This window comes from Anopheles funestus, chromosome X (assembly GCF_943734845.2).
Source record: "Anopheles funestus chromosome X, idAnoFuneDA-416_04, whole genome shotgun sequence".
In the NCBI taxonomy this organism is placed as follows: Eukaryota; Metazoa; Arthropoda; class Insecta; order Diptera; family Culicidae; genus Anopheles; species Anopheles funestus.
In genome coordinates, this window is record NC_064597.1 from 13,717,327 (window position 1) to 13,744,383 (window position 27,057).

The following is a 27,057-nucleotide window of genomic DNA, read 5'->3' on the forward strand; positions in this document are numbered from 1 at the left end:
AGAAAATCCACGAAAAAGCCATTGTTAAAATAAATGTAATCAGCCAAAGCGGAACGAAATTAAGCGCGATCATCCCATGAGAATGTTCTTTTCCCAAGCGCTAAACGTTACACGGATTGCTGATTCTTTTTTCTTAATTATTACTTTATTTATTTTGTTGCACAAAAACATCTCCATAAGCTTACGGGCTCAATCGAAATTTCTCTTTTCAATCACGCTTTACACCGAAACTTCTCTTCCATGATGAAGAAAAATATCGTCCAGTGCTGTTACGTACCCGGTCAAAGGGACACAGCACGGCAAAGACATGGCGTGGATTAGCACGGCGCATGAAGAGTTTCAAATTCTTCTTCCCCGTTCTGAGGTGTTTATCTCCGCTTTCCCTACTTTCCCTGCCCCCAAACCCTTGCGTCTCCCCCATTGCCCCATCTCCTGCAACACCATTAACGCGCATTTTCGCGCATCACCATTACAGTCTGGCTGCGTCCGTGCCAGGAATTAGCTAATGTTTAATTAAATTATCATCGCTGGAAATTTACTTCGAGGTGGAATTTTTTGTTTTGTTTCACTGCACAATAACGTTTTCCACCTGGTGCCGTGCAACGTGGAATGGGTGAGCGAAATGGGACCACGACAACGAATTCCTGACACAAACCGCAAACAGCCACAGATAGAACGCAACCGTCAGTCAATCGTATCCCGCTGGTGGCTGCTCAAGAGCCAAGCCTGGGCCTGTGAGTGTGGCAGAGAGCAGTGAGCCCACAACAACATAAAAAGAGTCAACGAATAACCATCCATCTACATCCAACTTCACCGTGGGCCGCCTCCTATACCGTGCAGCGTATTTCGTTCGCGTGCTTACCTTGTGAAGCACGAGTGGTGAGCAAGTTTGATGCCCACTTGAGGCTTCCCTTTTATTTATTGTTGACCTCTGCTACATCCTGTATGTTTCTGTGTATGTGTGTTTGTTGGAGGATGTCGTAGGAGACCGTCGGATATCTATTTTACCCCAAACTCCCCGAACGACCATTCATTCATCCGAAGCATTCCGGGCCATAGGGGAGCCATTGGGCCTGTTTCTGGCTGTTTGTTGCCGCCACACTCGGTAGTGATGGGAACTACGGCATATAATCACGAATCTGCTCCAACTCTGGGAGTTGAAAACCCGATCTCGACTCCGGAGACAACTCCTTATTACTCCGGAATCAACTTCGTAGCTTCGATTCCAGTGTTAACTCCGGTGAACCAGAATCTTGGTTGTGCGATTTCGACGCCGTAGCGAACCATAGGTTTTCATTCTGATTTCAAATAATTTTTTCTTAGTTTTACGTAAGTTTTTTTTTGTAATTCAAGAATCATGTAATAACCCCTCCCCCTGGTTCCTCCTGGATTCATATTAGAGATGTGCACACTGAGTAAGAATGAGATCAATCGTGCAAAGAAGTTTATGGTTTCAAACCAGCATAAGGAGTTTTTATGACTCTTTTACTTACTCCTTTGCGTTTTTACTCACTCACTCTCACTGCTCACTCTCAATGAGTAACAATTTAAATCCAAAAGGAGTAACAACCCAAAAATACATAAAGAGCACCAAAACACTTAATCACTCTTATTGCGTGAATTGAAACGCCAAGGAGTGAGTCATTAGTCGACAGTGAGAGTGAGTGAGTAAAAACCCCAAGGAGTGAGTCATTAGTCGGCAGAGTGAGTGAGTGAGCAAAACCGCCAAGGAGTAATTAAAGGATTAGTTTAGAGTAATATTTTTATGACTCGCAAAAGAGTGAGTAAAAAATTCAAATCCTTATAATCACTCTTTCACTCTTTTTCAACTGTCTGAAAAGAGTGAGTATTCGCATCTCTAGTTTATATTTCCAAGTTAATCCGGAGTTGACTCCAACGTCCGGAATATCCCGGAGATGCATTACTTTAGCTCCAGAAACAAATAGGATTTTACCCATCACTAGCATGTAGATGACGAAAAGCAAACATAAAAATGAAAACCTACCCAATGCGCCTATCATCCACACCTTGCACACACACACACACACACACACACACACACGCACATTTGCTATCCGCGAACGCGCGTTCCTTAGGATGAAAATATTATTTTATGTTCGCTGTGCTGCCGCTGCCACATTATGTTTCACATTTCCCGATAGGCTAGTCACCTTGCATATGCGAAGCACACAACCACACGTAGATAGAATGTTGACAGCGATAGCCTATAGTGCCACCGACAGGAACACACACATACGCACAAACAAAGTGTGTTTATGTCAGTCGAATACTGCGGGTTGGCAATGCAAATTGGTAATTCAACAAAAATAAAATGAAGCAAAAAAAACACATAAAACGAAACCTAGAGCACCCGGGGTAATGGGAACGCCATGAAGGCACATGGAACGGCAAATGAAGGGCGAATGACTGATTTCAGAATTTATGCTCATTTCGTGCTTCGCCCTGGGAGTAGCATCTCGTTCGGTACTGCACGTTCTGCTTCGATGTGCCAAAGAAAGTAAACTAGCGGAAGAGCGAGAGAGAGAGATGGGAATTGGAGAGAAGAAGAGAAAAAAACCTATTCACCAACTCTGCTCCCAAGCCCCACTCCGCTGTTGAAACAAACATTTGCACAAATCGCCTTTACGAAGACATAATTAAAATAAACAGAAATTGGGAACGTTTCCGAGTGAAAAATAAAAAAATTTCAAATCCCTTCACGGTTGCGAAAGTGGAAAACAGGAGGTTGAAGCAAAATAAAAACCAAAAAAAAATATGGGAAGAAATTTCCATATTTTAAACCCACCCACCTCGATCCGATCCTTTCTCATAGCCGTCTCGTCACATTACGGCAAGAATCCTTTTCGTGTGGCTCTAAAAAAAAACATACACACACCAGCATCTAGTGAAAGGCTAATTTGCTACCGTATTATTACGTCCTTCTAAAGGGGTTCATTTTTTTTTGTGTGGGAGGGTTTGAGGGGGTGGAGTTCGAAAAAAAACCCACCCCTTGTGATGGCTAGGTTTTTGCGGTTTGCGGAATGCTGGAGGTGAAACGCGAGCTATGGGTGTAATGTTTCACCAAAAAACAAAAAACCCAAAAAAACCACATCATCATCACTCACACAGCACCCCTAACGCAACCTAGTCAGTCAGCTTTAATGACCGACCTGTCAACTGTAGGGTAGACGGGTAGGGTCTTGGAGAAACCTAAACCAAAAATGGGGGCATAAAAACCATTGCTTTCCAGTAGCGTCGGTGCAAAACGATCAGTTCAGTCAGCTTTCACAAGCATTTCGATTTGCAATCTACATGTTTTTGAGGAATGTAGCTTCACTTTTTCATCACGGCATCTAACGACTCTTATACATAGCTGAGGCAAGGGGGGGGGGATTTGCTTCACCAAAACCTCCGCATGATGTTGTCCGATATTGTGTGGCAAGTTGGAAATTTGGTTTTACGTCTTTTCGAAATAATGTCTACCATTCGCACGATGTTGTTGAGCGACGATCGATTGTATTGACGTTTTTTATGACCACTGATGGTGAGATGCAGAATATATCCATAAAACCTAACTACACTTTTCACCATGCGATCGTTTCTTCGCACCTTGGATAGCAAGCGGAATAAAATTTAAAAAAAAATAATTGATTGAATTTGATTGTGGAATTAAAATCCAAAATTTAAAATATAAATAAACTGATGGTAAAGCAACATTTGTTTGCTTTTTCTACAAACTACTAGGAGGCTTCATTATTCTTAATTTACAATATTACAATATATTAACAAAAATGATATTAGTGTACGCTTTCGATGTATTATCCTCCATATTATTACTGATGCAAATATGAAATTGAAACCCACGATTTAAAATATTAAAGCTGGTGGTATCCTTTCAAACATTTCAAACATTTATTTGAATTTTCTACAAACTACTGGGCGGCTCCATCATTCTTAATTTACAATATTACAATTAAAAATAATGTTTTTATCGGCGTGCGCTTTCGATAAATTCTCCTTCAAATTATTACTGAAGCAAATATAGAATTAAAATCCACGATTAAAAATATTAACGTTGTTGGCAAGCAACATTTGTTTGCTTTTTCTACAAAGTACTGGGCGGCTCCATTATTCTTAATTTACAATATTACAATTAATTTTACATTGCAATAAGATGTAATGAAAGAGAAGAAAAGGAGAGATAGATATCGTGAGATAGATAGCGAGAGAATAAATGGTAGTGTGTAATATGTTTTATCTCACATCATTATTTCATATGGCAAAAGTAATCCTCTCAGCACAATAATTTCATCACGATATTCGTTCTAAAATGCACACTGTGCACAGCTGGAAACATCCACAATGTCGGTCTCGAGGAGAGGGGTGGAAGGGACGGATCGGGGCACGATATATGCTGCCCTTCTGCTCATGCCATCAGCTGTCAACGTGTACGGACGCAAGCATTACCAATACCTAATGAGTTCCTCCGAATCGCCACAACTCCTTCTTCATCGTGACGTGTGACACTTTCGGGCATTAAAAGTACGTTGATGGACGCCCATACGCACAGGCCCAGCAACACACACATACACACACGCGAAAGGGAAAAGCATAGCAAAATAAGTGTAAATAAATAAACCTACCAGAAGCATGATCGATACGATGTGGAGAGTGATGTTGTTAGAGTAAAATCGACAAAGCTGATACGTATCGCGCAAACTGCACGGCATACAGCAGGGTCGTGAACTTAACGCATCACACACACCTCACACAACAGCAGATTCCACCTCGGGTGTTCGGATGGGGTAAGGGAGTGGCGTTGATGTTATTATTACCACCCAAACCCGTACTTGCCGTTCGTAGAAAGCGATACAGGCCGAATGTGAGGGAAGCAACAACAACAAATAACACATACACACACACACACACTCACTGCTTAAGAGCTACTTCCCACCGCAAACCCACACCCTGCGTCCGCATACCTCGCCCTTGTGTGGTGGTTTCATTCGGCCGCTCTTTATCGACCGGTTTCTCGACGAAAACATCTTTGCGAATGACGACGCCAAACGACGACGCGAGCAAGATGTTAATCAATAGGCCGGATACCGGTGGGGCCAATGCTTGAAATTTTGCATCAACCTCGACCCGAAAAAAAAACATTTTTCAAGAGCAAAGAAATCAACCCAAGCAACGAAGAACCCGCTCCGAGAAGCGTATCCTGTTTATCTTGATCGTACTGATCATGAAGTGGTTTAAAGACTGGGGCTGTCCACCTTTGTTACGCCCGTCCTCTCCAAACGTCAGTTGTTGAACCACTTAGAGCAGCACCGCACAGACACGAAAGAAAAGAAAAAATACGGAACGAAAAATGTATCCCCAATTCCTAAGTGGACGTTGCGCCATCGCTCAAGTAATGCCGACAGACGCAATATCCCATCGGTAACGCAATGCAGCTCGGGCGCTGTCACTGGAGCAGTCAACTGGGAACTCGGGAATGCAGATGTAACCGATGTGGGGATTATTAATTCTTTTCTTTTTGCTTGTGTCTTTCTTTTTTTGTTTGGTTCTTATGGACAAATTTAAGTTTGTTTCGAAAGAAGTTCCAACATCCGCGGTAAAGCAAGAAATGAAGGACAGCTCAGTTGGAGACTTGGAGTCAGAGATGACCTCATCAGTTACCGTCAGGTTTGCTTATTGGGATGCCCGATTTCCTTGGGGGAATGCCGGAACTGTTTCTAACCTGTCGGACATTACCGTACATTCCGGTATGGAACCGTCCGAGCTGGGCTAGGCGAATGTGAAATGATACTTGCTGACAATTCAAGGATTTGACGAAGAATTGTATCCAACTCTTTTTCTCGGTAACGATCAGCGGCTGTGTATTCAGCGCATTGCTGTTGGGTGTTTTGGGGCGGTATTTTGAAGAAATGTATTTTGAAGTGAGTGTCCTATTATCAACATTTCCTGCGTATCAGGCATGTGAGGGGTTTCTTTTTTGGGGAAATATCTTGAATGTCTTAATGGGAAATTGAATAAAGAAGCTTATGTTATTTAAAACAAAACATTTTAATACCCTAAGAGCTACCTAAAGCAAATCTTCTGTGTGTGTATCTGGTGGAGAAATGTGCTATCTTATATATTGAGACTTTATGCAATAATAAAACGACACGTACTGCTCCTATAACTTCCACCGCAAGAAATTCAGCATGCGCGGCACCCACAATTATTGACCAATCGCTTCGCAATGCTCATTCAAGCAGCACGATTGTTCGGGATTGCGACAAAATCCTGAATATCCCCAGTCCTCGAACCAGATGGCGCCCCAAATCGATAATAAATGTCACAGTTCTGCATCTTGCAGAGAGAGAAAAAAAAACCCAAACTCCCCACTAATAACCCGATACCAAGGGATGGACATCGGTGACAACACGAAGCGAATGGTTGTCTGCAGGATTTGCGACCGTTAAGCTACACACCTATCCTATCCTACCATCATAACTATCCCTCCCATTGGACCAAACTCGCTTTTCGGCCGAGAGCATCGTTTGGCGGTTCGGATCGTTCGGTTCACGTGCGCACCATCACCACGGAATTAACAATGATGAATTACCCTTCTTCGCATAACGACACTGGCCGCCCACCGCTTACCCTTAACAACCTTTCCTTCACATCCTTCAGCCGCCTGCCCGTTACAACCGCTCCTATTTTTCCTCTTCTCGCACGTGATCGATAGAGTGTGCCATCGCCGGTTTACCCCACAGATTGTGCGGTTGCTCTCCTGGCTAGACCATCCGTGGACAACAATTCGCAAAAGGAGCAAAGGTTTCGGTGCTGCTTCACAAATCGAGCATCGAGGTACCGAAAGGATGCAACATTAACGTCAAGCAGCAGCAACAGCAAAGGGTACGAGAGAAGAAACAAAAAAATATATACACCACAGGATCCACTTCACGTAGGAGAGCGTGTGTGTGTGTGAGTGTGATTTTTTTTTCTTCTTTCGATTCAATGCTTTACGTTTCACCAATTTTGTTTGGCTTGTTGTTTCTTTGCTTCTCTGCAATACCATCGCGCTTCGGCTGATTTATGGCAATTGAACGAGTGAAGCACACACACACAACCTCGAAAACCCCACTCTGACCAATACCGAAATGATGGCCCCCAAATATCTTTGCACCATCTTTGCAATCCGCAAAACATTCCCGACAGCACAGCGAACCAGCTTTTTTGTGGAATGGGTTTCCACGCTGTATGTGTATGTGTGTGGTGGAGATGGATGGCTTATTGGTTGCGCTTACGCTACACACACGGAGAGCTGCCCCGTCGGACATATGTTTGCTTCAATATTAATAAATCCCTAATTCCTCGCTTCACCGTCACCATCGTGTTTCGTTTTTTTTTTTTGCTCTCTCTCTTTCCTTTCTTCCTGGAGCTAACGCTATATGCTATACTGTATTTCGCCTGTAGCATCGTAATACGTCACTCAGCGTGGTAATGATCATATACTCCTTCCTCCCAAAAACAAAACAACCCCCCATTGGCGAAAAACCGAGAACCAATTTTGCTCAATAATCCTACCGGTATCGTCCCGCCAGTGTGTTGCTACGCCAGTTTAAGACGAACAAATAGAAAGCATACAAAAATACACACACACACACACATGAGAAAAAGGGGTTTTTCCATTGTAAGTGACAAGCGGAATGGGAAAGGGGGAGGAGGGGGGGGGAGGTATTGTTTAAGGCGTGAAAGGGGATGCTTGAAAACAAAGCGCAGTGAATTAGAAGCCAAGACAAAAGTAGAGTCACGTAACGAGAAGATGGAGAGAGAGAGTGGGGAAACCGTTGAAAATGTTGGAAAACTCCTGTGCGCGCTGTGCGAAGGATTTCTCAGATTTAATCGACACCAGGAGGTAAAGCTCCTGCTGTGTGTGTGTGTGCAAGCGGCAGTAAAAAGGCTTCAAAAGAGGGGGGGGAGGAGGGAAGGGAATGCATATTGGAGCCATCCCACCCACAATGCCCATTTCGTCAGCAGCACGGTATGTGGGGAAATTGTGTGGGCGTTTTTGTTTTACTGCTTCGCCTCCTGTTCAGGAGATCAGCAATAAAAGGGCGAACAGCAAATTATAATCACTCATAAATAGCACACGAGATCTAATAGAGATCGTTTTTAACTCGTACGTGTGTGTGTGTGCTGATGTTGGTGTGGCAAACCACCATATCATCATCATCATCATCAATATACCATCTGAGGTACCTCTAATCTGCATCGCTTTCGGTGATGAATGCTAACCGCAAAACGTCTGGGCGATTTGCTTTGGTAGCGTGAGCCGCATCAGCTATCAGATAGGCAGATGACACACCGGTACACGGTTCTGTCATCCAACCGCACGCTCGTACATTCGATTGCAAAACTAGCGAAAAGCTTACGGTAAGATCAGATTCAACATACTCGTCTAACATCCCTACCTGTACCTCACCTTTACACCATGGACAAGCAAAACGAGCTTAGACATTCTCTGGCCCCGGGAATAAGAGTTGGTGAGTTCCACAAATCTCGCAAATACCCCTTCCCCCCATCCTCACCCCCTTCCTCACTTCTGTATCTGCCTGTGGGGAAATGGGAGGAAGAATTTTCATTTCGCAATTCCACGGATCCTGGTGAATTCGCGGCAAGTAGTTTCGACACGTCTAAAAGCTTAAACTGGTGGAGAGGAAAGTGGCATGTTTTACATATTTCAAGAGCTGAAACACACCGGGAACTCCGTTCGCTTTTGATCTATCTCGCACTGCAGAGTTAACTGAGCCGCAATTTTACACGGGACATGGGAGAACTTTCACATTGCAGATAAGTGTCTGGTTGTATATACATCGTTTTGTCAAGGTACGTAAAGTCACCATACAAACCTACAGTGCGTGTCTGTCGGTGTCTGTGTTCAATTAGGATTGCAAATGGAATTAGATAATGTAACGTACGAGTGTGAATTTCTGCATGACATGCCGTAGATAAAAACCTAAATCCTTAAAAAGCTGCCATACAGCGAACCTACCGTAACTAAGGTGATCAACTGGCGCATATGCATGTGGGTGGGTCGTCCAAATCAAAAACTAGTTGCTCAGCCGACCGGTGCACAGAACTCCACCGTACTATCACGTAGCCAGCCACTAGCACACATTGCAAACGGTTCCCCACAGGATTAGGGCCGAAATCTTAAAAGCCTTTCTAAATTCACCATTTTCCCAACGAAACTACCCAAAAACCCAAACCCAAGTGGCTTTAGTAACTTTCTATTACCCAGACGCGGTGTTGAAAATAGCGCCAACCATCCCGTTTTCGTGGAATGGAACGGGGATATTGGGCTAACAGTTGACGACATACGGATAGGACGTCGTCACACGCGGAGAGAACTAATTTCGCACCAACCCACCTTCTGTCCCCCCAAAAAAACACACACACACAAACTGGGTACTGTCAGTGGTGCTAAACCCTAAGCAGACACTACACTCCCCATTTACATTCTTGTGGCGGGCCGGAGCCTGATTCGTGTTCTTCCGCTTACGCAACGTCATTCGTTTACACGAGACACGCACAGATTGCACAAGCTTGTAAAAAGGGAAATTGGGGGATTTTGGTATAGGGGTTTTTGATTTGCCATCATGGTAACCGGAGCTTTCCATCGCTCCATCTCTAGTCTGGTAGCTTTTATTGAAGATTTCACATATTTGTGTGTATGTGCAAGTAAGAGAGAAAGAGAGAGATAAAGAGAGAGAGAGAGAGAGAGAGAGAGAGAGAGAGAGAGAGAGGAAGAATGGAAGATAGTGAAGTCGTTCGTTCAGGTAGTCAAATCCCTTGAGGGAGTACCAGGGCCTTCTCCGATCTTTTACCTCCTTAGGCAAGACGATTGCGATTGTTCCCCTTAATGGTGTGCCCGTGTTGTTTCCGGCGTAGACATGAAGGTAAGAGGGGAGAAAACATCAACCTCTTTCACTTCTATCGCCCTACCCGGTCACATTTCCCCCCCCTGCCCGTAACCGTAATGCATAAGTAGTCAGTGGGTACTGTAGCCTGGAGGGTTGTTGGGAAACAATGGCGACGCACGTAATCGATTTGCCGACTCTGGGTCGACCCTTGACAGTTTTGGGGGGGACAGGATCATTACAACAACGACTTCCTTACCACGCGTATGCGTTGGGGACAGTGCGGAGTCGTGTAGGCTGTCCGGGATTATATGCCCTTACGTACGTATATGGTGACACACTCACACACACACAAACACACAAGATGCTTCAAAAAGTGGTTCCATATCGGAAAGTCGGACACACGACACCAGACAGCAGAACGCAACGATGTCGATTGCCGCTGGAAGTTGACGTGCCGGGATGATGTCCACTGTCTCATCCGAAAAACCTTCACTAACCATGAGGGATTGGGATATAAATAGAGATAAACGACACTGCCCGAACCGGCGGGGTTTTAGTGAGCTAATGGCCTTTGGAGGAGAAAAAGAAGGATATACCCGTGCAGAGGGAAGGAGGGGGCGAGTTTGTGGTGGCTGTGAGTGTGTGGGTGTGTGGTAAAAGCATTAGAAAATGTATCTTGTTCGGGCGTAAGCCCGACCAAAACTGTGCAATGGAAGTACAAGAAAACCAATTTCTTTAAATCGCGATCCTGCCACTACCACAATGCCTGAACAGAACTTTAAAATGGAAATACAAAATTAAAGCAAGAAATTGAAGAGTTTCCCTTCTTCAAAAAACATTGGAAAACATGGTAACAGCCATTGCTGGAAGGTACAAAACCATGTCAGCCGACATTGATGTTCATCCAGCACATTTAGATCGGGTCGTACAGGTAAGTTCAGATAGGTGCTTTCAGACGCTGGAACCTATCCACTAAATAACCTAACCACCTGCTGTACCATTCCACCGTACAGCGGACGTAACAGGCCAGTAACTACAAAGAGCATCGCCAAAGTCCATAACAGCGTCACGATTTGTAATTCCATCATTTCATTCTACCTCCACAGGTTGTGAGGTAAACTAACTCGCTTTATTTGGTACTAAAGGAACAGCACACACACACACACTCACAGCACCGGAAGAGTATGGCATACTTGGGATGTCTTACTTCGTTTGTGCCTTTGCCACAAAACAACTTTACCCAAACAGCACCGGGTCTGGACGGTTCATGCATACGATTAGATTTCGTCCCCTATTTCTGCTTCCAACTTTCCTGAGCTGCTAGATCCAGCCAAGATTGTTACCGTGGAAGACGGCTCATCCAAAAACCTGGCACCGTGTACCTTCGCCTACACGCTGATGGCAGTTCCACGGGTGTGGGGACGAGTTTGAGGTTTTATGCGCACATCAACTATGTATGCTCATCATAAACATGAATGCTAAAGTAAGGTCAACATGCACATGGAAGCAAAAAAATACTGCCCAGTACGGCCACTACCAAGAAGATGGGTGGAAAAAAAACTCCCCCAAAAAACAAGCCAAGCAAGAAGAAAAGCCGCTGCAAGGGAAAGGAAAATCGTATATCTTTTACTACCCCTTTTTTAACCGTAGTGTTCTCACTCTAAAGGGCCGAACAACTTGCAAACAACAAAAGATGGATTTTGGAGCTGTTGTTTTTTTTTCTTGAGAAAATATCCCATTTGCTCTCCTTTGACAATAACCTTAGTAAGAAAATCCAACGAAAATAAAAAAAAAACACTTCTCCCGAAGAAACAAAAAATGATCAACCTCACCTTCTTCTTCTACCATATCAAACCGGGTTAGAGGCAGAAAGGAAAATGCGAGTGTATCAACCTATCCACGTTTTTGGGTCGAGCTTTGTTTACATTATTGATTGAGCGTCATTGTCCGGGGCTATTCCCAACCGTACTATCCCGTGACCTGACCCTGATAAAGTGAAGCTGTGGCGTCCCGTCTAATTGGGACGAGGTGTCGACGAATGACACTCACACACACACACACACATCATTGACTAGTGCCAGTGCAATTCTTACCATCCTCGTCTCTTTCCCCCTCTACCCATTTCTACCCGTACTGCCGTATGTTTTTCGGGGAAATACCGTACCGTTGGGGAAATGCATCGCTTCTACCGCGAGACGATGTTTGGAAAATGTTGTTTATGTTTCGCGTCACCGAGCACTAGAGGAGGCGAGTTTGGTGCGAAGCGGTCTGTCAACTTCGAAGCGTTCGAAATTTGACTTTATGTTTATTTTGCTTCATTATTTTCTGCACACCCCCGTTGGGGGTAGTTCTGGCACCCTGTCGTCGATCGTCGTACAAGTGACAACGGCAGCAGTAGCTAGGCAATAACAAACAATTCCAGCGTCCCGCTTGATACCACCAACAAAGTTTAGTAGTTTGGCCATTTTCCAGGAAGAAGGTATTTCTACAAGTGGTAAAATATTAAATTTTACCGTGCAAATAGACGTACAGTGAAATTTCTCGGCGCGACATTTCTCAAAAGTAGCTCAATTTTGCAAACAAAGCAAAATCGCTCGACGACACATTTCTGTGGTTACTGTGTTGATATATTTCTATGTAGTGACGACATTGAGATGGTGTTTTTTTATATGGACTTTACATCGTATTTCATCGAATATTGACGAGAAATGTTGGTCTACGTCTATTTGCACGGTTAGATATCTTAGACATCTCATAACAACACAAAAAACAAGTTGTCCCAGTTTCCAGTTTAAAAGGTTAACTTCCTTTTAGCTAATCGAATAATAAACTATTTGACATATTCAACTCATATGAGGATTTGATGACCTTTGGTCGGAGTTCTTCATCGCTTGTTCGTCGTATCAGCTATATCCTTATTGGAACACTTTCAAACCCTAATTCTTAAATGTCTTCCTCAACTCCAATATCCATCTCCATATTTAGCCGAGCTCTGGATATCTGAATTTTGATATTTTCAAATGTAGATAAAAATCTAGAAACTTTCTGCTGTGAAGCACTACCGAGCAGAACTTTATCGTCGGATAAAACATCTTCCACATTCCCGTGTATATATATCATAACCCTATGCACGTACAAACCCAGCCAGGGGATTATTTTTTGCATATTCCGGAACCATCCCCTGACGTAGGTCAAGTTCAGTTCATTACGCTGATGCCACTAGCAACATTTTACTTGCGAAATCATCGTTCCGAGAGGTATCGGTACGCTCCACCTCCTGGTGTATATATCATACACTTTCCGTGCCCAAAAAAGAAACCTTTACTGAGCGGTTAAAAAAGAAGCCCCAACGGGGCTTCAAAGTTTCCTTCCAGATGCGGCAGGATTTACAAACTGACTGCTTGTCCTTTATAGTTCGGTGCCTCCACCAGGACCGTAGTGTGGACGGACCATTCGGGAACGTCCTATTCTCTTGTTTTTTTTTGTGTTGCGTCTCCAGAAAAAAAGGTGCTAGACGAACACAACACAGTGGTGTCCCTACGGTAGAAAGGAAAACAATGGCAAGCATTCATTCAATGGGTTTGCGCGTGCTGCTGGGCTAAGTGTGAATAAACAAGCCAGGCTGCCGTTGTCCTCGACAGTTGCCAATGTTTCGCACCAGTGCTTGTATGGGTGTGTGTGTGTGTCTGCGTTCTTTTCGTTTTTTTTGTTTCTTCCCAAACTTCACGAATGTTCCAGAGCGATTATTTGCTTTCCAGGCTTGTCAGGCATACCGGGGGCACACGCGACAGCGCTTCCGTCTCAATACATTAATTTTTCATTCTACACGCGTGTTTTCACCTTGCCGTGGTGCGAGCTGATCCGGCTGACGTACACAACGTTGCGGCCTTGATTGAAGGTGAGGATGTCCTCGAATTAACGTGACGCAGCGTAGAGAAAATGAGAAAAACCACGCATTCCATCGCGTACCGTGCTGACAGAATATTTGACAACGGATCCAAGTACATCGCACAAAGCTGTGTTCGTCTTTAATTTCCCTTCCTCACAATTCTCCCTCCTCCATACCCCCCCCCCCCCCCTACTTCCTTCTCGTTTGCCGTTTCGATCGATACAAAAAAAAACGCGAAACAACAAAAGAAAGTTATTAAATGTAAAAGAAACGCTCCGCACACTCCGCGTACAACATAAGCTGAAATGAAGCTTTTTAATCATCAACGCTCGATGGTTCTTTCGCCCACAAATCGGCAAAATGGAAAGCAATTATTATTTCCCCCCGGACACCCTTTCCTCTTCACTTGTATTTTTTGGAAATAAATATTCATCAACTATACCCAGGTGCTCGGCTGTATTTTTCTCATTGTACACTAGCCGTGTGCCCCGACGGGCAAAAAACAAATCGTCACCCGCTTTCCCTCCCTGCACGGTAAGAACACATAAATTTGTAAGTCTAAAATATGATTGCTTGTACGTAAATTCGCCATTCTTTTACAATCCGTGACTAAGTTTTTTTTTCCGGAGGGTATTTGTATGCTGTTTGTAGTATGTTTAGCCAAATGGCAAACACTGTGAAATGAGCGCCTACGCGCGGTAATCGACTCAAGGCTCTAACGAATTGCTAAATTATCAGCTCAGCAAAGAGTCGATACAGCTTTCAGCGCTATGATGTGAAGCGGAATGTTAAATCCCAACCCGAGGGTATTTGGAAACCTTGCGACTTCTTCATCTCCCACTACAACCGCTCCCTACAAACTCAGGAGTGGTCTTGGTCTGCAATGTCTAACATTCCTTTTTACTCTATTTGCACGCAGCAGGATAGTCAGTCCCATGTCAGAATTGGGGTGGCCAGACCAGAAACCTTAAGACACGAGTTGCATATTCCGAAACATCGATGTGTTAAAATTCATTCTGATTAAATATAATGGGATACATAACCGCTAACAATATCGTTTTTTTTTTGTACAGTAGTATCAGTAAATTCAATTGTTGAAGAATTAGATCAAGTAAAGTCAAGAGCTTCCAATATCTTCCAGAATATAATGGGTGTCACTTTAATTTAGTACATAACTCAGATTTTCAGTACATCCTAATAGGGAGTGGGGTCACGGTCTACTCCAAAAGACCTTTAACACTTTGAAGTGTCTTACTTCGACTACCCGCCAAAGATCTTGGTAAGATTTCAAAACTAGGCAGACTCGGGATATGAACAAATTCTACTCCAAAAGCGTTTGTTGAAGCTTCACTATTCGAAACTCATTTATTTCATCAATTTCCTGACCAAATCATCATGAGCCGCCGTACTTCGTTTGTGATGTAATACGTTAATTAATTCAAAACATTGGTCCTTTTAGTATTTCCTACATCTACACACAGAGAGCGCCCTTTATGTTCACATATAGCTGGCGGTCCTATTCTAAGGCGGTTTGCCTTTCTCATAGGTGTGAACAAATATCTCAATAAACATTGAGGTTTTCATCTGTTATTGAAGGATTTTTTCGTTGGTATGGATTTGGAATAGGAGTCATTGACATCAAGTACAATACCTTCAGTATCACGTAGAAGATGGAGATAGAGATCCAATTCTTGGACAATTCTAGGATTGTCGTCTATTGCCATTCTAATGACTCCTCGATTATATCGTCTGTCAACTAACATCTTCTTTGCAAATGAAAATGCGTCCACAATGTTTGCAAACATTCACAGCTACAAACATCTACAACATCTACTTGAGCATAATCTGAAGTTATGTAGTGCTGCTCAGTAGCAGCATCATTGGAAACATTTGGTACACAGTTGGTTCAAGATTTAAGCGAGTATTTCGTTGCTGCACAAGTCTGCTTTATAATTAAGCGTATCGGTTCGATTTCGCCGTACCATTTCACATGGCAGATGGTACCGAAACACGCCTCGGCTACGGTACGTTTCAATGCTTTCGACGCCATTCGCCACCTACGGCTGGGAACTATATCGGGACTTGATTCGATTGATTCGCTCGATTGTGCTATGAATAATGTATTGCAGACAGACGAATTAGCACATGCTCACACAAACACGGACGAACATTCTACTCGAATACCACTCAACCCAAAAGGCAGACGTAAATATACGTGTATCGTATCGAGTGAAGCTAAAAGTAAAATTGGTGGAGAATAAAAAAAAACCCGATTCAAACCATCCACACTAACAATGGCTGACACGGTATCTCGCTTTACCCGCGCCCGTCAGTGTTTTACTTTTTGCAGTTTATGTGATTTGTTTGCATTTCCGCCTTTTGCTTTCGCCCGCGCAACATGTTTGCCAACAGAAAAAAAGGGCTAGAAAAAAAAATCCGGACCACTAGCAAGCGCCGGACGCGTATCGTTCCGAATCAGAATCTATTTATAAGCCGATTTACCACGCGGTCACAAAGCGGGTCCGTTTGATAGGTGTGCTTGTTGTTGTGTGGTTTTTTTTGTTGTTGTTGTTGTCTGTGTTTGACAATAAGTTTTCACGAGGGAAGTTTCCCCACACGGTACCATTCAACCATCAGCAGCATGCCACCTGTGCACTAGAGTCATCAGAGGGAAAATCAATAAGGAACTGGTTTGACATCTTCCCCAAAAATCGCCGATCTATATCGTAAGGTCAAGCCCCCGGGACCTGGGGCTGGGAGGGGGTGGGGGGAGGCGGGGGATCCAGACGATCCAGTGGATAATTAAGAGCCGTAGGTCGTCCATAAATTTTTCGGACCGGATCCGTGAAATGATACGCCAAACAAAACTTTGCCCTAACTCGATTACCGCGGTCACCGCACGTAAGTGCTCAGTGAAGCATGGACGCACTTTCCCAATCATGCTTCCGAGGTATTTTAATATTTAAATCGGTTTGGCCCGGATTGGCCCGCTTAAAATCACCGGAGTTTTCCCCACGGTTGTTGGAGAGTGCGGTGGTGTGTAACTCTTGCTCCAGTAGCTCGGTGCTCGGAAATATTTCCACAGAAACAACAACAACAAAGCATCCCGTAAAGTTCACTTTTCCCCGCGAGTTCTGCTGGAATTGGGAAATTTGAAAGCCACCATCACCTAATATACCGCTCCTCTCTGCGCCGTGCTTTGTTGGGTACCTTGATCGTAGGGCGGAGCATGAATAGTAAGAAGGCTGGTACGGAAAGTGGTTCGTTCGTGCGGTCGTACTCGTACCATTTGCAACCTCGAGCAGGGAACCGCAAGCTGATAGAAGAGTTTTTAGTTGATAGATGGACAGATGACGCTACCACCGAAGCAGGGGTAGCGCGTGTGACTGCCGTGACTTGAGCTAACAAGTTTTGAAAGAGAAACACACACATACACACACACATATACAGAGAATACACACATATGACGTGTCTCGTCAATTAGGATTCCAGACATCCGTTGTTTCCTGGAGGATGCCTTTAACTCCTACCTCGCAGTAGATCCTTTTTACACAGTAACACGACGTTGGACGGGCAGTAGTTTTGGAGTAAGTTCTTTACAGTGAAAGCAAAGCTGAAGACTTCCGTGCAGCACCATTGGTGTACACCCTGCAGCGTAAAGCAGTCTGCTTCATCTTGCCTGTTGGTGCGATACGCCTCCTACCTTCCCTACCATCACACGCTCCTTCTCACCCATCTACTTCTGTTCTACTAGTTCTGTTCACTTTGTACACTCTACCAAAAACGAAGGAGGCAAACACACTCACACGCGCGCTAACACACAGACACACACACCTGCTAGCCCACCCTCAGCTGGTTCATCGAAACGTAACACCAAAAACATATGATACAAAAGTAGTAAATAAATAAACACGCAACGAAATTTTCGAAACTCTTCCCGTATACGCTGTACCACACCAACCACGTAGTAGTCCACACACTACACCGCGAATTGAAGTTTGAACGAGCAAAAATTACAACGAAACAAAAAAAAACCACCCCCCCAATCTTAAGGGAAACTTTAACGACAAGCCTTCGTATATATGGCTAAAGGTACATTTTTCGTCCTGATTCTAACTATCCTTCCTATTCGCTTAATACATCTCATACTTCTCTCATACCCCACTCACCGTCGCTAGCCACTCAAAGGGAACAATGCGTGCCTTCCGTGGGGTTTTGTTAGTTTGCTGCCCTTATTCGCTGTTTCTAGTACTAGCTCGCTCGCCCTTTAACCTTCTCACCTGACCATTTTGTTTCTCCTTTTTTTTGTTCTGATGGGTGGTCTGATGGCTAGTGTTTTTGCTTGTTTTTAAATTTTTAATTCTAACCTTTACGGGATAGCTTTAATGTAGATTGGGTAGTGAATTAACGCACCTGCATTTACGATAACTATTGCCGTCGTAGTCGTTGCCGGACGGCGTGGCGGTGCAACCGAGGCAACGACAGCAACGACAACAATAACTAAAAAAACAGTAACAACAAGAGCACTGCCACTATCGAAATGTACATGTGTATGCGTCTAGTACGTACGAAATACTAATATCGTTAGTGTCGTGTGCTCCAGCTCGAAACGTCGGCCATGCTCTCGGCATCAGTATTCACGAGAGCGATACTTACAGGGTATCCCGCAATTTTTTGATACGTTCCCAAGGTTTTTTGAACGCGTCCCACAAATTCTTGATTTCGTCCCACAATCTTTTAAACGCGTCCCACATTTTTTTGAATTCGTCCCACAATCTTTGGAACGGCTTCCCAATTAGTTTTCAATGTTACTAGGTGGAGCTAATTTCTTCCTAAAAGTTCTCAGCACGCGGAGTGCAGCTATTTACATAAATATTAGATTGGAAGAACACAAACAGTCAGGGTGTGTATAGATATTGATAAAAAAAATTATCTCTAATGTACATTATTTAAAAAATGCATTGCAAAAGAACTACATATGAGACGATTTTCTAACACATGCAACAAATAGAAACAAGTAGAAATATTTTTTTAGCGGTTTTGTTTACTACTACTGACTTGACTAGTTTCCTGGTGGTGGGTCATGTTGCTTCCTGATTCTAAGTGGAATGATAGCGAATCACCCTAAGTTAGGGGTTTTAGGGTACAAATCGCAAAAGAACTGATCGGGTTGATGCTCATGTATGGAATTCAAAACGACAGGCCAGGGGTCAAAAGAGGAAGGGAGGTGATGATCTTGCACAATCGTGTGATGATTTTTAAATTGGGGAGGGTCGTATTTGAATGCAATGTTGCAAAATAGTCTGTACTTTTTAATGCAATTTTCCCGTAAATTTTCTTAAAGATTGTATGCTAACGTATGTAAAACAGTGATCGGTTGATGTGACCACCGGGAACATAGTCTAGTCAGTAGTAGTATAAAAAAAACCCGGAAAAAATTTAATTCTAGTTGTTTCTATTTTTGCGTGTATGAAAAAATCGTCTCATATGTAGTTCTTTTCAAATAAATATTTTTAAATAATGCATATTACAGATGAATTTGTTTAATTATATTTATACACACCCTATTATTTGTGTTCTTCCAATTTTATACTTATATAGCAACTCAAAAGCACTCCGCGTACTGAGAACTTTTAGGAAATAATTGGGAAGCTGTTTAAAAACTATGGGACGAAATCAAAAATATCTGGGAAAGTGTCAAAAAATTGCGGGATACCCTGTAACCAGTGAACTTCGCTCGAGCGCGCTATCACACTCGCTCCAGTTAGCCTTTTAGTGAAATGCCTAGTATTTCCTATTTCTCTCTCTCTCTCTCTCTCTCTCTCTCGCTCTTTTTTTATTTCTCTCGCTTTGACTCGCGAACCGATAGACAGGGATTACACGAGACGTCCACGTCGGCATCTAAATTTGTAAAAGCCGAAATAATTCCACTATCCATTAACGGCACGCATAAACGAGACAACGCTTTGCCGCTTACTAATCCGAATGTAACACACGAGTCATTCTAATAGAAATATAAACAAGGCATATGCGAGTATAAATTCAAAATCCTCTTTCTCTTAATAATTTGTGGATACGGCCAGGGTAGGATCAAACTTTTTAAAATTTTGATGATTTCGTAGATTGTGAACGTCTCATGGGCCGCTGTGTAAACATCGCCCTTAAACGGCTCGTCGGACCGAACCGTTAGCGAAGCACCCCGACTAACCTACCGAACGATCGAACACGGTGGCATTACATTCGGTGGATTACACGAGACGCCTGCGCCTTGCTCATATCCAAATGTAACTTCGTAGCCGAACCCGAAATAAAATCTTTCTTCTTTAGGCAGGTGATAGACACGGAACATAATTCGCCCGAAATCATCGAATGTCAAACAAAATTATTTGGGTTTATTTTTGTCAAAGTTTTTCTGTTGCTGTGATCTTTTGGTAAGTTTAAAATTAAGTGATTGATTTGATTTGATTTATTGTTAAAAAATGAGCTCCAACTTTTATATGTTTATATTGAAATTTTATATGACTTCGTGGTTGGCGGACGTCCCATGAGCCGTTGTGTAAACGTCGCCATAGGTGCATTCGGGTCAGCAATCGGTAAAGTGTTGTCTCGTTTATGCGTACGGTAAACGATAGAGGGTTTATTTTGGCTTTCTACGAAGTTACTTGTGGACGTGGGTAGAGCGTGGACGCAGAAAGCACATCGTACGCTCTGTGGGTTGCATATCTCTTAGGCTCAAACAGTGTTACTTTATTCATTACAATATTAATGGGCTTTTTCTATTCTATTCGTTATTATTTTTTAAACTTAACTCATTCTTTGTTCTGAATCAATTCTGAATATTGTTGCTCTACTGTTGTAACGTATATTTTTTAAATCTAATATATCGGTTGACGAGCACAACGCCCGTAGTAAAACAAACTTTTTATAATAGCGCTTTCAAACATCGATGCCCTATAGGTAAATGTAGTAAAATTTTGAGAGATTTACAAGCGAGGGGCATGAAAAACTGGGACCACGCCAGGAGAACCCGTGCAGCAACGAGAATCGTTTGAATGTATGCGTAAGGTGAGAGAATTTATATCGCAAGGACTTTGCTCCAGCGGTCAAAACCATGCGCTAAGCTAAAGTGCCTGTGATGTGAGAGAACGAACATTAGACACATTAGAAAACGTTTCAGTCTCGCGGTTACTTGCGTTGACAAGGTACAGTAGCGTTCTTATTCTGGCGTTCCAACCATCATCATGATTCGCGCAGTTTACTGCATGCTAAACCCGGGCCAAAAGTGTTTTCGGACGTAGACATTTTCGATTGTTTAGTTCATTGTACAAATGAGTGTTCTGATTTTGTATAGTAGAAGCCTTTCCATGGCAAAACGTGTAGTGTTAATTTTTTCTACATTTCGTGCTTTCAAGCGCACTATATTTGTAGTGAGAATTCGTGTGGACCACCAAACCGCCCCAGTGTAAAATATTTTGTGCGAGTAGTTTTTTCAATGCATCGAAGCGTAACCCCGTCATTTAACGTTTAGCGACTGTCGCGTCAGAAATTTTTGCGAAACTCCATATAAAAAAAATTGCGAAAGGTCGCTTTACGTGTATTTTCAGCGAAAAATCGCAATTCGAATCGCAACTTGAATGACAGTTTTCTGTAATGGCGGGCAGGATAGCTCGATTTTACTGACAATAACAAGGTAAAACATTCAAATTAAAAAATTAGATCGGTTGAGTGTCATTAAATATTGTGAAATGAAAAAAAAAATCGAGTGCTATTTATTTTTGAAAGTACGTACGTGTTGTATATAATTACTGTGAATGTCAATATTTTTTTAAACAGAAGAATGGCTGTTAATTCGAAGAAGGTTCTCATATCGTGGACAAATGCATGGCTGCATTGGTTATGAATTTATTACAAGTATTACTTGCTTCAATGATGTTGGTATAAACAAAGCATTTGGTCATCTTGCTCCATAAATATAGACCACTACATAAAGGTGTTCGATCCGTTCTGGAAGCTGTGTCAGAATCGTGGTTGTAATTATCTGTGTATTGATGGTAGGGTGACAGTCATACAGGGTTTTTCTATTCAGTTTAGACTAGCCGCACACTTTTTCCTGCTCTGCGCACTTGATTTTTGACGCGGGTAGGCAAAAAAACATGCAGCTTGCTAAAAATCAAGTGCGCCGAGTAGGAAAAAGTGTGCGGCTAGTCTAAACTGAATAGACGTATTCAAAGATTTTTACCTTTTTATTCTTACCTTTCACCTTACCTATTACACTCATAAAAAAGTTTTATTTGGTAAAAAAAAGGTTATAAAAATGGTTTATTAAAAGGTGACTGGCAGCGAGGGTAAGAACTACAGATGAGAAAAACAATTCTTTTTAGTGAACCAACTCAGAGTGAATGAGTCGTTAATAGGAGTCAGTTCGTTTAACGACTCATTTCGGAGTCATAAAAAAACCGGCATAAACGCATAAGTTAAGGTTCGGTAGTTTTACTCACACACGAGTGTAAGCATGTAGCCGTGGTGAGTCGAGTTGCAAAAATAGTAAATACGTGAGTTGAAACGAAAATGTGCGAGTGAGTTGAAACAAAAATGAGTTGAAACGAAACGTTTGATACACATGAGTTGAAACGGAATACATGTGTACATACCCAAACTAGCCAAATATTGCTCGCTCTGCATAACTAGTAAACCTTTATAAGCGAACAAGCGCACATTTTCGTTTCAACTCACGTATTTACTATTTTTGCAACTCGACTCACCACGGCTATATGCTTACACTCATGAGTGAGTAAGTGAAAAAAGAGTCGCTAAAATTCCTCGTGGTGAGTGAACGAAACTCGTTCAATACAACTTTTCAACTCACTATCTCACTCTTACTCATTTTGCACATCTCTAGTAAGAAGTCACTCGGAACTGCGATACAAGGCGAACAACTACTACAGCTGCGACGATATCATGTACTCAGGGATGGCTCAACATACCGCAAAAATTGCGAATTTTTAATCCCTTCCCCGACTATAGTAAAAAAAAACGTAACGCCGGAAGCATCTTCACTCTATTTATTACGTTCTCATCCTGTCCCTCCCGCAACACAGTTAAAAAATAACTTTTGAATAAAATTTACACCTTCAATAATCCCTGTTGTAACAAAATTCTTCTAAATTCCTTAATATCATTTTCATAACGAAGTTAGGCTATGCTCTTGATAAAGGATCGTCATTATGACGCTTATTCCCATTAGCAAACGTCTTCTCGAACGTCGCAGCGTTACTGCAGTGTTGGCATAGCTGCTTTTCCATTCATTGTAGTAAAACTTTAATTTGCCCTATATGAAAGCTCAATCAACAAACCCTGTATGTTCACTAGATCGGTATCGTTTTTTGGTTGTTGCACAGGTTCTAAGCCTACTTCAACTTATCAAAATGTGAATCGATACAGTACAATGCTCAAAACGATGGTTTACGGTAGGACGATGCTAAATATTCCTTAGTAGGCTGGCTCAACAAATGGTACAAGTGGTACGTTTTCCAGAGTGCGTTGGCCAAGTAAAAGTATTTAAGAGAGCAAAATAAACCGCATTAAATCACCAGAATATTGAAGCAATATTGCACGAAGATTTGACATTTTTGAATTGCTGAGCGGGAATTGCTGGATGGTAGTGGCACGCGTATCTACACCACAGAACGGGCGATCAAATCCCATCCAGGCCAAACCCCTGTACGCAGGGCTGACTGTCTCGCTACGGCCAGTAATGACTGACCAAGACTTCTTCAAGTTGTAATGAATTTAAAAAAAGAGAGTGAACTCAATACCAGGTGAAGATGCCTGTTAAGGATAAAAGCAATAGCTGGTGAAGATGGTGATAATATTACCAGGACCGGGGAACCGGGCCACTGGTACGCAATTGAACATTGCCAATTTTGAAAAACAGTGAAAACATTTATTAATATACTGCATTAAGCCGATCTCATTCGTTGTCGGTGAGGGGTAAGGAATTTTGGATTTCCTTAGACATTTTATTCAAGAAGTTACTATTTTTTAGGTTACAGAAAACGGAATACATGTCATGCGCTCCAAAAATATTCCTTTTCCGTGGTCGATCCTATAATGACACATTATGAAATCAGGATTGAAGAGACGCCCAGTCTATCTCAAATGTAGTTTTTTTCTAGCTTCTATCAAAATCTTCCATACTTGAATTTTCCCTATTTTGGCGATTGTAGTGGAATTATTGCGCGCAATTCCGACTGAGCCAAGTTCATTGCGCAATAGTAAATTAATAGAGATAGTAAATTGGAAATTTTAGATGGTTGAAAAGAAGCAATTCAAAACCACGATGGCTGGGCTAACATTAGCCTTGACCAACTTTGAAATCTGCAAAAAGAACGAATAATTCTTAAATCGGATATCAGTAGATCGCGATGAAGGGTAAGGAACATTTCGATTTGATAAAAAATACTTTCACAGGTTATTTTTCCCTTTGGTTTTTACACCTGATGTTCGAAGCAAAATGGCATATTCAGTCTGTAAGGCTGGATTTCACTGTAAGTACCGTAGTATCGCCAATGTAAGCCGTAACTACATCAGAAAATTTTCAGCTTGATAAAAAAACTTTTAGCTTGATAAAAAAACTCCATAGAACATACCTCGGCATTACGTAGATCTGTTGTGTAGCCCTGTAACCGAGCCTATTAACTAGTTAATACAAAATACAACGATAGTTCCTTTCGTAACGATTTGTAACGATAATTCCTAAATGTACCCACCAAAATACGGAACGATGGAAAGTTGAAATTTTCAAGCAGCAACAACAAATCCTTGCACACGGAATTGCAAGCTTTCGGTGATGAAAGCAAAACAAGGAAATTGCAGGAACGAAAGTTTCTTCCTCGATAACGCGAAAAGGTTGAATGGTGGAATTAACTTACGCGTCCTTTTTCGGAAGATCAGAGAAACGGAACACGAATGCTACATGAGCTCAATCACGCTAAATCAGGCAAAGGATTTCGACTGCGTGAACACTGTGGAAAAACTCTACAAACAGTTTGGAGATCGTGAATCCACCGTGTGCAAATGGTTTAGGTGTTTGCAACTGAAGAACTGTTTTTGTCGACTCTAACGGGTGTCCGGAATACAAACTAACTTCCCGTTTGGTTAGAGTCTTTCCGTCGGAAAGCTTTTCGTTTGGTAATCAGAATGAGCGCTTCCCGACCGGCAATTTCAGCACTTTTTACAGGCGAGGGGCAAGTAGAAGTATGAAACCCTCGGGGAAATGGATGTAAAACTCGTGTACAAACACGAATCCTTTGAATGTATGTGTAAGCTGACATCCAGCCATCATTGACGCAGTTTGCTGTGCGCTAAGTCCGGAGAGGACGTGTTGTGGGACTTACAAATTGTTCTTTACTTTTGTGCTTGAATAATGCGCGGCAGTTTGCATATATGCGCGTTGTTTTGTGCAGTACGATGTTAAAACGAGTGTTGTGCGTAACTTTCCGTTCCATAAATGTGTTAGTTTTTCTCCTACACTACGTGCTTACTCCGGCAAGCACATTGAAATTGAAGTAAGAAGAAATGCTTTCGGTACATGTTGTGGAAACTGCTTCGTTTTTTACACACCGGTAAATATCATTGGTGCTGTTCGTTGCGTGTGAAATAGTGATTATTTTTCTTGTTGATCTTGTGTCGTAAAATCAACAAGCCGCAAATTAGTTTGTGAATTGATTTCAATCGTAAATAATATTAAAAATTTTGCACGCATACGTAATGCAATTAATTATAGGCAGTGTACGTGTACAGACGCCAACAGCGTAGGATCGTGTTTTTATTTCCTTTGTGTTCCTTTGTGTTATTTATGCATCTTGGGTGGCAGACTGCTGTCTGCTGTCAATAGTATCAACATAGCAAGAGGAAACAAGCATGCTGATCAAAGTCTGTAGAGTAATGAGGTCTCGGAATAGGCTTTGTTGACATTGCCATCTTGGATTTTCATTTGGACAGTTAGACGTCCTTGGTTATGTATTGGTGAATTGTTTACTTAGCAAATTTCTGCGCTCGTAGTTTTGGCGACAGTCGTTACAACGTTAAAATGTGGGGAATTTATGCACTATTCCATAAATTTCCATTACGCATTGTATTACACGATAGTCACACTATTAAAAGATTTCGTTTTAAAATAAAATCTACAACAATTAATCGTAGGATATCTTGAAACAAAATCATGTTTACACGAGCAGCTGAAGCAGCCTCCAAAACAACCGTACACATACAACTACACAACATCGTGTAGGAGCTTCGGACACCTATCTGTCATTTTTATTTTTCATTGTTATTCCAAGAGCTGCCGAAACCCCTCTATTACGAGACCTCATTACTCTACAGACTTTGATGCTGATTTTTTTTTAAACACCCAACAGAGTAGTGTTGGAAAAGTTCTTCGGTCGGATTCTAAGGATCGGTTCGAAACTCGATTTTTTTTAAAAGTATCGAATCGTGAACCTGGGGTACAAAAGATCGATTATATATATATATATATATATTTTTTTTTTCATATAAGAAAAGTTATACCCTACATATGGATTACAAAGTTTCTTTTAATTACAATTTCTTATTAGTATTTTGTAATTGTGGATTTATTTTAATTTTTATAATTGTGGTATATAAATTAATTGTTCAATTTTTTTTCGTCAGTATTCTGCTCCTTTTTCTATGCAAATATTTACAGGTTTAAAAAAAATCCGTTCACATAGCACATAACTTGCTGGATTAAATAAAAGGAGAAATATCAATATTGAATGTGCTTCGCAACGTGGAAATAAGTATTCAATTCTTTAATACGACACATAAGCGATGCTTTAAAGCAAATTCGGGTGTCGTCGATATTTGAGATACCCAGATTTCTCTGTAACGCATTATTAGCGTATCTTGAGTAATTACTGTGCAAAAAATATGTACCCTAAACAACCGGAAGTAATGGATCGAACCGATACCAGGTAACGACAATATCCAAGTTTTAATCGATTCAAAAGCAACGATTCAAACTATCAAGAAGTATCGGAATTTTGACATCTGCTTGAACCGATCCGAAAACCACGGATCGGACCTGTAAAAATATCGGATCTTTGAATCTGACTTGAATCGAACCTAAAGTATCGTGAACCTGTTTCACTTCAAAAAAAGAATCGGATCGGATCGACCCAGTAAAGTATCGGAACTGTTTTGTCAGGTTCGGTTCGAATCGTCCGTCTCTAG

At 42.0% G+C, this 27,057-nt stretch overlaps 1 protein-coding gene across 5 annotated transcripts in view; it reads right to left on the bottom strand.

Moving 5' to 3' along the window:
- Nucleotides 1–18,718, bottom strand: part of LOC125760558 (eye-specific diacylglycerol kinase) — a 145,580-nt gene extending 126,862 nt beyond the window's left edge. For 3 of the 5 annotated variants that reach the window (XM_049420826.1, XM_049420834.1, XM_049420810.1), the window contains exon 1: nt 18,217–18,400. The gene's annotated coding sequence lies outside the window, so the exon portion shown is untranslated. Of the gene's footprint in view, nt 1–18,216 lie in introns of all 5 variants that reach the window. The other 2 variants (XM_049420849.1, XM_049420842.1) reach the window with 2 other exon arrangements.
- Between the last annotated feature and the right edge of the window lie 8,339 nt (nt 18,719–27,057).